The sequence below is a fragment of the Triturus cristatus genome, chromosome 8, assembly GCF_964204655.1.
Source record: "Triturus cristatus chromosome 8, aTriCri1.1, whole genome shotgun sequence".
NCBI classification, from domain to species: domain Eukaryota; kingdom Metazoa; phylum Chordata; class Amphibia; order Caudata; family Salamandridae; genus Triturus; species Triturus cristatus.
The window spans coordinates 653,372,980-653,385,311 of record NC_140591.1 but is presented as its reverse complement, the minus strand read 5'-3'; positions in this window follow the sequence as shown (position 1 = coordinate 653,385,311).

The window sequence follows — 12,332 nt, the reverse complement described above, 5'->3', positions numbered from 1 at the left end:
CCAGTCTTTTGAGCAGGAACATTGAACGGAACCGGCAAAAAGCATAGTACTGTCGGATTGTGAGGTTGAAAGACCTAGCATAACGAAAATAGTTCAAGTTGCTCTTTACTTTGTCAGCAATTAGGGTGTTAAACTAAAAATGCTCAGCCCCTTTTAAAATATGTTTAAAGATTTAGGGCCTGATGTAGGACACCATTTTGCAGTTGAAAAGCCAATGATTTGCAAAATCAGAGAGTTTGCAACAGAAAAATAGATTTTTATTATTTAACAATACCATATTTCAATTCAGTGCTAATTTATCAAATCGCAAATTGGGTTTAAAGATGCTTTCCAAATCGTAATTCGAAAAGAGCATGATTAAGGAGTCCCTTCCAAATTGTGCTTGGAAACCATTGATAGGTTACCAACTCCTCAAAAAAGGTGGTAACTCCTTTGTGAACGAAAGAATGTTTGTTTGGGCATGACCAATTGTCCAGAAGACTACTGCCAACTCTTAAATTAACTGGGTTTTTCAAAAGTGTTTTTAAAATACCACCACTTTTTCCTTATGGAAAATGGGTTGCAATTTTTTTAAAGTTTAGTTTATTTAAATATGATCACAGAGATGGTGATCTCCTGATCTCAAGGCTACCATCCATGTCACAATTTCAACTTATTTCATGAATATTGATGAGGTACTCAAATTGCAACCCACTCCGAATAATGATTTTGTGAACTGATCTATTAGTAAAAAGGTCTTTTACAAAATGAGAATGAATTCTCAAAATGTCAGTGTACAATTTACGACCTCATTTGCAAATCAGTTTTTACTATATCAGGCCTGTAAAAAATTGGGTAGTTGGTTGATGGGGCCATGGTATGGCAGCAACCACAGTCTTTGTCAGAGTGAGGCACAAGCCAACCCTAAATTAAGTTGCCTTTAACCCTCTAATAGCTTGGCACAAAGTAGTCAGGCTTAACTTGGAGGTAATAGTGTAAAGTATTTATGAAGTACAAAAACAGAAATACAGTGAAAATTCAACACAATAAAAATCCCACACCATTTAAAAATAAATAGAGAACATTTTAATAACGTATTTGACATCAAACCAACACAATTGCAATCAGTAGAACCGGAGATATGAATTTTTTAAGATTTTGTGGAAAATAGTGCCAAAAAGCATAAATTGCCAACTATGAATATCTGGACTGGGTCAAAGTCACACTTTCATGCTGACTGTAGTAGTGCACAGGTCAGCTACAGTCAGCAGGTTAGGCCCGCTGAAGTTTTACCTCCTCAAATCTCTGTCAAGACACCTTTTTACAGTGGAGGGGGCTGTGAGGAGCAGGGAGAGCATTGTGAGAATTGCTGGAGTTTCACATTGGCGGTCTCTGCGGGAGGTCGATGCTGTAGCATGAAGGGGCGACTGCAATAGCTTCATGTTGAATCATGGTGCGAGCGGCGAGATCTCAGTGTGAACTGGTCTGTTTGTGGTTGTAAAGAGCACAAAAGGTTGAATACAGTTCTCTGAGCCATGCCAAGGGACCAGGTCCTGAGAGGCACTACTTGGGGGGGGCAGGAACCCCCTTCAGCTGGGTCCATGAGCTGGAAGAGGATGTTAGGGAGCCTATTATATCCCCAAGGCTCATATCTGAAGGCTAGCAGACTAGCTCTTGGAGTCACTCTGGTGTCCTGGGTTCAAAGTTGAAATTGCAGGTTCAGTTCTTCTTTCAGGGAGGCAGCAGAGCAAACAGGCAGTAGTGCAGCAGGGCCACTGACCAGCAGGGAAGCAGACCATCAGAGTAGAAGTCATTTTAATGACAAAGCAGTCCTTCTTCCTTGCAGAGTTCAAAAGTCCAGAAGTGTACTGAAGAGTTGGTGTCTGAGGTAAAATATTTAACCCAGCCTTTGAAGGGGGGCAAAGCTTCTAGTGGCATGCCTTGGAAGTACACAAGTGCCCTGCATTCCTGGCCCTGGCTCCAGACTAACTACAGGGAGGATGTAGCCCTTTGAGTGGAGGCAGGGCACAGCCTATTCATGTGGAAGTGTGGCTGGGCCAAGCTCCTCTCTCCCATCCTGCCAGTAATGGTCCATCTACGCCCACCTAAGCTCCCATTGTGTGTGGGTGTCTAGAAGGATTACACAAAGCCCAACTGTCAACTACATCCAGGCATGTGACCCATAGACATGCTGCAGGCACCAAATGGCTTGGGCAGGAAATGCCAACTTTCAAAATGTGGCATTTTCAAAATTGTAATTTAAAATCTGACTTCACTATAGGTTAGGGTTTTTCATTACAATTCCAAAGACACCAGACATGACCTGGTTACCTGTTCCCCTTTTGAAATCACAGCTCATTAAATGTAATTAGGTAACTCCAATGTTATCCTATAGGTTTGAGACCTTGGAGTATTGAAGATCAAATGTTTTGCACTACTAGGATATCTAAAATTAAAACACATATGTTCCACTTTTAAAATGTATTGCACCCTACCCTCTGGGCCGTCCAGGGCCTACCATAGGGCTGACTCATATGTATTGAAAATGAAATTGTGGGCCTGGCAGAAGGTTTATATTGCCAGGTCTAAATGGCAGTTTGAAACTGCACACAAATGCTGCAAAGGCACACTGAGACATGTTTACAAATGCTACTTAAGTGGGTGGCACAATTAGTGCTTCAGGCCTACTCATAGTATTTAAGTTAATCGCCCTGGGCACAGGTAGTGCCACTGTACTAGGGATTTACAAGTAAATTAAATATTCCAATTGGGTATAAGCTAATTTTACCATGTTTTAAGGAGAAAGCACAAGCACTTTAGCACTGATTAGCAGTAGTAAAGTGCACAGAGTCCTAAGGCCAATGTGAGACCGGCCTCGTGGCGTGGGCCCTCCCGACCAGCAAGTTACACTACAACCACGCCGAACCTCGTGGACACGGCCTTCCGGCTCCCGTGGGCCAACATCCCGAGGGCCGACCAGATCCCCAACACGCATGCCCGGCCAAGGGCGAACGAAACCCCCCCCCCCAAACTAGACCGAGAGGCGCCGACCCTGTCACACCTCTGGTCTCTCCCCCGAGGGAGGTTTCGATCGACCACCAGGCCCCCGGTGAGCGGGCGCCTCACCTGTTGGGCGTCTGGAGTCCCTCCCGGACCCACCTGAACAGATAAAAGGGCCGAGCGACAGGAAACCCCATCACACCACCCCCCAGGCACCAGACCCCTCTCCGCGAGGACTCCGGACTTCAAAGAGGAGGGGGAGTATAACAAGGGGTGCTGAAGGGACGAGGAGCAGAGAAGACCTGGACTGACGAGAGCCTGCTGACTTGGTCGCGGCTCGATCGCTCCCCGAACAGAAGAACCCTACCCGAACTCTGAACCACCTGAGCCATGCGGACGCTGTCGTGGCTCCCCGAACTCTGAACCATCTGAGCCCTGCTGACGCTGTCGCGGCTCCCCGAACTCTGAACTATCTGAGCCCTGCTGACGCTGTCGCGGCTCCCCGAACTCTGAACCATCTGAGCCCTGCTGACGCCGTCGCTGCTCCCTGAACTACGACCCTCCGGTGCCTGCTGAGTGACTCGCGGCCCGCTCCTCCAAGAGAATCGGCAGAGATTGCCGAGAGAAGCAACATCCCCTCAGCTCGAGGATTGAGAGCTGGGCGCCGGATACCTCGCAGAGACACTGATTCAAAGACTGTCCTGCTACCCCTTTTCCCCTCATCACGAGATAACTGCCGCTTGTGGCATTAATTCTGCACCTGCCTGCCGGATCATAAAGATCCCTGACAACCACCGATAAAAGCATATTATCTTACAACGAATTTCTGTGTGGTGTCCCTCTATCCGAAGAAGAAAGAGAGTAAGCGCAGCGTGTGCGATCCTAGGTACGAGACCCTTCCAGGAAGGGCCTCCCTGCTCTTGCTCGGCCTAACTCTGTGTAAGGTGGGCCTCCGGGTGGTCAGGAACGCATTCCGCAGCCTCCCCGGGGAACGCCTTCCAACATTTGGTGGCAGGCGACGGGATCCGAGCCAACACCTAGAGATCGTGCAGTAGACGGCTTACGCACTACCAAGAAGAATGGAAGGAGAAACTTCCCTAGGTGCCGCAGGCACCAACCCGAGCACGGCATTCCAAAAGGACCAGTTAGAATCCTATACGCACCGAGAACTGAAACAATTTTGCAAAGACTTTGGAATCGCTACCACCGGACTAAGCACGAAAGAGGACTTCCAGGGGGCATTAAAAACCTGGGTCGAGGCGGAAACTCCCCGGACACAAACAGAAGGAGAGCCTCCCAACAAACCACGAAGCACCCCGGGGAGGAACGGCGCCCCCGAGAGGGGCCTATCCCCAGAGGAACTAGCGGACCGAGAAAGAGATCGCAACCACGAACTAGAACTAGCAAAATTAAAAATCGAAGGAGAGCTAAAAATGGCTGAAAAAAAACTGGCGGTGGAAGAGTTACGCCTACAAGGAGAACTAGAGGAAAAGAAACGACAGAGAGAACACGAAGAGAAAAAACTCCAACTAGAGCATGAACGTAGCCTAAAAGAAATCGAGCTCAAGGCTAAGAAGGAGGAGGCCCGACCCTCGGAAACACAACCCATCTCCTCCACCGTGGAACCAAAGGTCCACATCCCCAAAGATGTGGTGAAAGAATACTATAAGAACGACGATATTCAGCAATGGTTCAAGGCCTACGAAGTCGCCATGACCTCCCACCGAGTCCCGCAGAAAGACTGGGGGGCTGGGCTGTGGGACCGGTTCCTGAGCGAGGGGAGAGATACCATGCTGGACCTGCCCTCCATGGTGATGAACTCCTACAGTCACATGAAAGAGGCCCTAGTAGCCAGATATGGGCTCACCCCTGAAATGTACCGGCAACGGTTTAGAGACTGCAAAAAGATACCCGGTACCACCTGGGTGGAGTACGTGAACTTTTACAGCCGGGCCTTGGACGGATGGATGAAGAGCAGCAAGGTCTCCACCTTTGAGGAGCTGTTCGACCTAATCGCATGGGAACACTTGTCCGCTAATTGCTTCGTAGAGCTGCGCCAGCACCTCCTGGACAGCAAACTCACAGACCCTCGAAATCTGGCCGTCGAGGCTGACCGGTGGATGAACACCCGGGCCTCCCGGGGCCCCGTGGGAGACTACGGTCGCCACAGTCAGGGACCCCCCCGCCAGAGGGGCGGAGGGAATCAAGGCCGGCAAAGGGAGCTCCCGGGGGGACCCCCGCTCAGCCCTCCCAGAGGACAATCTCCGCCCTTTCCAGCTCCACCTCCGGCCAGCACCGGGCCACCAGGGAGGCCGGGGCCCCGGGTGAAGATCACCTGTTTTCGCTGCCAACAGACCGGACACTATGCCAGCGACCCTCAGTGTCCCCTGTACCAGCGGACCACCACAACAACCCCGCCGGCTCGACAGATGGCCTCCGTAGCCCTGGGGGAAGATATAGAAGACTCCGAAGAATGGGAACCAGCCGCCATGGCCTTGGTCTCCCTAGGGGACCGGGAGATGGTCCCCGGAACGTCCCTGCCCGCCAACACGAAGAAGTACCGACAGCAGGTAACGGTCAACGGTCACCGCATCGAGGGCCTCCGGGACACGGGGGCGAGTGTCACGGCGGTTCATTGTCACCTGATCTCCGAAGATCAGATCCTGCCTGGCACCTTTTGCCCCGTCATATCATCAGACTATTCCGAGAGCCTCTGCCGGATGGCCCTAGTCCCCTTCGAATGGGGGGGAGTCACCGGCAAGTTAAAGGTGGCGGTCCGAACCTCCCAGCCCGTGGACTGCCTCCTGGGCAACGACCTTGAGAACTCCCCGTGGGGACAAGTGGAACGAAGAGCCCACCTCGATATGATGGGCCTACCCGAGTGGGTATGCGCCACCACGCGCTCAATGACTCTCAGGGCGCCTTCCTCCGAGGGGGGAGAGGCCATGCCGCTAGACACCGCCACCATCCCCGAGATCCAGAATACACCACCAGAGGCCAACGACCCCCTTCTGGACGAACCGAACGCTCCCGACGAAGGGTCAGTGCCTTCCGACCCCGAAACCCTGACCCACCTCGAGGACTTGCCAGAACTGGCCCAGTGGCCCTGCGAAGGGGGCCCCTCCCGTGAAGAGTTCTGCCAAGAACAATCCACCTGCCCGTCCCTCAGTGGACCCGGATAACAGGCCGAGGCCCAAGCAGCAGGCGACCGGACTGGCACCCACTGGGTATACTGGGAGAACGGCCTCCTGTACAGCGAACAGAAGTCGGCCGAGTTGGGATCGGCCCGGGTACTAGTGGTACCCCTACGCTTCCGAAGTCTCCTCCTGGGCCTGGCCCATGATGTACCCCTGGCCGGACACTTAGGCCAAGATAAGACCTACCAACGACTCGTCACCCACTTCTATTGGCCCAAGATGCGAGAAAATGTGGAGGCCCACTGCAAGTCCTGCCCCACGTGCCAGGCCAGCGGAAAGAGTGGGGGCAAGCGCAAGGCTCCGCTACAGCCCTTCCCCGTCGTCAGTACCCCTTTTGAGCGGGTAGGAATCTACATTGTGGGACCGCTGGACCCCAAGACCGCCCAGGGCCACCGGTTCATCCTCGTCCTGGTGGATCATGCCACCCGTTACCCCGAAGCCATCTCTCTCCACACTGTGACGGCCCCCGTGGTAGGCCGGGCCTTGATGGGGATCTTCTCCCGCATGGGGTTCCCCCGCGAAGCCGTGAGTGACCGGGGTACGAACTTTATCTCCCGATATATGAAGTCCCTCTGGCAGCAGTGCGGAGTATCGTACAAATTCACCACCCCGTACCACCCCCAAGGAAACGGCCTAGTCGAGCGCTTTAACAAAACACTGAAAGGAATGATCCTGGGCCTCGAGGAACCCCTACGCCGGAGGTGGGACGTCCTCCTCCCATGTCTCCTGTTCACCTACTGGGAGGTTCCCCAAAAATCCCTGGGATTCAGCCCATTCGAACTACTATATGGACACCCCGTCTGAGGACCCCTGAGCCTGGTCAGGGAGGGGTGGGAAACAACCCCCCGGGGGACCCCTCCGGATGTGTTCCGATACATCTTGGCGCTCCGCAACCAGACCCGAAAATTCAGAGAACTCGCAGAAGCGAACCTCGAGGCTAGTCAGGAAGAAATGAAGCGCTGGTATGACCAGAATGCTACGCTGGTCGAGTTTCAGCCGGGCCAACAAGTCTGGGTCATGGCCCCGGTGAGACCCTGCGCTCTCCAAGATAAATGGACTGGGCCCTTCAAGGTGGTCGAGCGGAAGAGCCAGGTCACCTATCTCGTCGATGTGCAGTCCCCGTGGAACCCCCTCCGGGTTCTCCACGTGAACCGGCTCAAACCTCACTTTGTACGGACCGAATTGAGTTTACTCCTGGCCACCGACGATGGGGCCGAAGAAGACACCGAGCCCCTTCCAGACCCCCTGGGGGCGAAAGAGACCGATGGGTCCGTGGAGGGAGTGAGACTGTCAACCGCCCTCACAGCCCAACAGTCCGACGACTACCGCCAGCTACTAGGGCAGTTCGCGGACCTCTTCTCCCTGACCCCTGGGGTCACCAACTGGTGTGTCCACGATGTGAACACCGGCGACAGCCCGCCAGTGAGACATCGGGCCTACCGGGTCCCTGATCGGGTCCGAACCTGCATCCAGACCGAGGTGGCGAAGATGCTAGACCTCGGGGTGATTGAACCCTCCGACAGCCCCTGGGCCAGCCCGGTAGTCCTGGTCCCGAAAGCGACTACCCCGGGTGTTGCCCCCGAGCTGAGGTTTTGTGTGGACTACCGAGGACTCAATGTGGTCACCCGAGCGGACGCTCACCCTATCCCCCGTGCCGACGAGCTCATTGACCGCCTTGGGGCCGCTCGCTACCTCAGCACCTTCGACCTGACTAGTGGATACTGGCAGATTGCCCTCACCGAGGGAGCCAAGGAGCGCTCCGCCTTCTCCACCCCGGATGGACACTACCGCTTTAGGGTGATGCCGTTTGGAATGAAGAATGCCCCGGCCACCTTCCAGCGGCTGGTGAACAGGGTCCTGTCCGGACTAGAGGGGTTCAGCGCAGCATACCTCGACGACATAGCGGTCTTCAGCTCCCAATGGGCCGAGCACCTCCAGCACCTCCGTCAAGTCCTGCTGGCTCAGCGCCGGGCCGGCCTCACCATCAAAGCCAGCAAATGTCAAATTGGGCACGGCTCCGTAACCTATTTGGGGCACCAGGTGGGAAGTGGGCAGGTCGCCCCCCTCCAGCCGAAGATCGACGCCATCTTGTCCTGGGAACCCCCCGCAACCCAAACGGAAGTCCGGGCCTTCCTGGGCCTCATCGGCTACTACCGAAGGTTTATTAAGAACTATGGCAGCATCGCAGGCCCCCTCACAGAACTAACCTCCAAAAAAACACCCCAAGAAAGTACACTGGACTCCCTCCTGCCAGAAGGCGTTCGACACCCTAAAGGCCGTCATGTGCGCGGCTCCAGTGCTCAAAGCACCCGACTACGCCCAGGAGTTTGTGGTCCAGACAGACGCCTCGGAACACGGCATCGGGGCAGTCCTCTCCCAGTTCGACGACAAAGGCATAGATCGACCCACAGCCTTCATCAGCCGAAGGTTGCTGCCCCGGGAACAGCGGTGGAGCACAATTGAAAGAGAGACCTTCGCAGTAGTCTGGGCCCTCAAAAAGCTACGGCCCTACCTGTTCGGAACACACTTCCGAGTACAAACAGATCATCGACCCCTGCAGTGGTTGATGCAGATGCGAGGGGAAAACCCCAAGCTGCTACGCTGGTCCATCTCCCTCCAAGGGATGGATTTCACTGTGGAACATCGCCCCGGGACGGACCACGCCAACGCGGACGGCCTGTCCCGATTCTTCCGCTTCAGCGAGGAGAACCCCCAAGTGGATGGGTAGTTCTCCCCGCCTTTCAGCTGGGGGGGGCACGTGTGAGACCGGCCTCGTGGCGTGGGCCCTCCCGACCAGCAAGTTACACTACAACCACGCCGAACCTCGTGGACACGGCCTTCCGGCTCCCGTGGGCCAACATCCCGAGGGCCTACCAGATCCCCAACACGCATGCCCGGCCAAGGGCGAACGAAACCCCCCCCCCAAACCAGACCGAGAGGCGCCGACCCATTCACACCTCTGGTCTCTCCCCTGAGGGAGGTTTCGATCGACCACCAGGCCCCCGGTGAGCGGGCGCCTCGCCTGCTGGGCGTCTGGAGTCCCTCCCGGACCCACCTGAACAGATCAAAGGGCCGAGCGACAGGAAACCCCATCACACCGCCCCCCAGGCACCAGACCCCTCTCCGCGAGGACTCCGGACTTCAAAGAGGAGGGGGAGTATAACAAGGGGTGCTGAAGGGACGAGGAGCAGAGAAGACCTGGACTGACGAGAGCCTGCTGACTTGGTCGCGGCTCGATCGCTCCCCGAACAGAAGAACGCTACCCGAACTCTGAACCACCTGAGCCCTGCAGACGCTGTCGCGGCTCCCCGAACTCTGAACCATCTGAGCCCTGCTGACGCTGTCGCGGCTCCCCGAACTCTGAACTATCTGAGCCCTGCTGACGCTGTCGCGGCTCCCCGAACTCTGAACCATCTGAGCCCTGCTGACGCCGTCGCGGCTCCCTGAACTACGACCCTCCGGTGCCTGCTGAGTGACTCGCGGCCCGCTCCTCCAAGAGAATCGGCAGAGATTGCCGAGAGAAGCAACATCCCCTCAGCTCGAGGATTGAGAGCTGGGCGCCGGATACCTCGCAGAGACACTGATTCAAAGACTGTCCCGCTACCCCTTTTCCCCTCATCACGAGATAGCTGCCGCTTGTGGCATTAATTCTGCACCTGCCTGCCGGATCATAAAGATCCCTGACAACCACCGATAAAAGCATATTATCTTACAACTAATTACTGTGTGGTGTCCCTCTATCCGAAGAAGAGAGTAAGAGCAGCGTGTGCGATCCTAGGTACAAGATCCTTCCAGGAAGGGCCTCCCTGCTCTTGCTCGGCCTAACTCTGGGTAAGGTGGGCCTCCGGGTGGTCAGGAACGCATTCCGCAGCCTCCCCGGGGAACGCCTTCCAACAGCCAACAAAAACAAATTCAGAAAAAAGTGGATGGAAAAAGGCAATGTTTTGGCGTGACCCTGCACAGATGGCCAGGTCCAAGGCACATATCACTTTGTGCACTCTAGTGCTTAATAACAATAGATGAGTCCTTTCCACCAGCACTAGAATAAAAGTAGTAGCCAGATTTACAATAACAGTCTTGTGCTCAGTGGTAGCGTAGGAGGACTGCATTCAGAGACTTCTACAGCTTAGACATATCCCTTCAAACCTCCAGACCTTGATAATTGTGGGATATCCATTGGCTAAATCATAATTGCTTGAATATGCCCTCACCTGAGTAAATTTGCCACGGATACTGTACACAGATAAATTGTTCACTGTACACTCATTCTCAACACCTCAGCAAAGAAAGTCAACTGCTTCTGGTTGCTCATGCTCAATGCAACCCTTTTCAAATTCATGTTATATCTCCATTCCCTGCACACTCCGACAGCCAAACCATGTTTCATCCTGAACATAAACAGTGGTTGAAATGCTGTTAAGCTATGGGTGTGATCTTAACTGACCGCAAGATCTAATAGGCCAACCCAACAATTGGATCACAATCTGTACGTGCACCAGTGTCGGATATTGCCACAGATACATATTTTCAATTTAGAATATGAGTATGACATGTGAGAACTCACTGTTGCCCACTCAGCTCATATCATCCCTCTTCAGATACACACTGCTGAATCACAGAGCTAAACCTTTAACATAGGCTTAATATTGCAAGAACGACCACAGCAGTCAAATATGCCTGCTCCTGTTATGGGGTAAAGCCTGTGTAAGAAGTATCCATTATCCACTTATGGACTGATTCAATAGATGTTGTACCTGTAAGATACCAAATTCACAATTAGACTTTATTTACTCAGGTGCTTGAGTAAAGATGATGCCCAATCCAGGCAAAGTGGAAAGAAAGAGCATTACACACAAACAGACATAAGTACACCGGGGAGGCAGAATTATAAAACATAGGCCAATAAGTAAGAACATGAACGAGAAGGATTTAAGTCAAGAATGGATAATCCAGTACATTGGCTCTGATGAAGACCCTTGCAGGAATAAGAAGGGATGACAAGCATCAACAATAATTTATTAGAAGAGGGATGGAACGGTCCACTCCAAGACAAAACCTACAAAACGAGTAAATGGCGAAATAAAAACCCAGTCAGGCCTGCAACTGTCTTGTCCTCCCCTTATAACAAATTGATGCAAAAATGGAACAATCACTGTAATTAAAACTGAGAAAAACAAAAAATGTACAACCTATACCTTGGAAATGTGCCATCCAATAACTTAGTAAGGAACCGTAAAGGACTTTATTGTATCTTCCTAGCATTATTTTGCAAATATCACTTTTGTGCCACAAGTTAATTTCACAAATCCACATGGTGGTTATTGCTTCCATAACTGCACAAAATAGCATGCAGGTTTTGATGTTATTTTGAAACAAGTGATGAAAATTGTGGAACCCATGAATACAAGAAACACATACTGAAATGTACATCAACTTTTGGATTGGTCATCCTTTATCCCTAGGGACATATTTAAGATATTTAAAATCATTACTTGTGTGAAATAATAATAAGTTAAATGGATATTTAAGTAGCATTGATTGCAAAATCCTCCTGAATATTATAAGAATCAGGATTTATATTTTTAGTAACCATGAAGATCACACAAGAATAATCTAGTGGGGGCCGTGGTCCCTTCTCTTAAAAATTCATGTAAAAGGACTGTCTTCCATGGTTATCAAAAGGACTGTACGTTGCTGCCAAAATACATTCACCAAGAGGCATGCTCATGTGCTTTTCCTCACAGATGCACACATACAATTGCATTATACACACAAAAAAACATGCCCATCTCAAACATTTACTCACACAATTGAACACAACGGCATAGAGGAACAAAAATATCTACTGTGGATGGCAGCTGGAAAGTATGAGGAAATGTGCTTTTGCAGGTTCACCCCCAATTTTTGACCCACCTTTTGACTTTTAGGAACTGGTGTAATGATTCTGTGATGCACTGTGCCTTACTGAACAGGCCTCAGTTTAAGTGCTCTAACACTCAAATGTGTATGTTTAATTGGCTTATATCCAATTGGTTTCGGATAACTTACTGTAAATCCCTATTATATGGTAGAAGGATTACCTGGCACCGTAAGTTAAAGTGTCCCTCATGGACTGCAGCACTGATTGTGCCACCCCAAGTGTGGCAAAGCAAGACT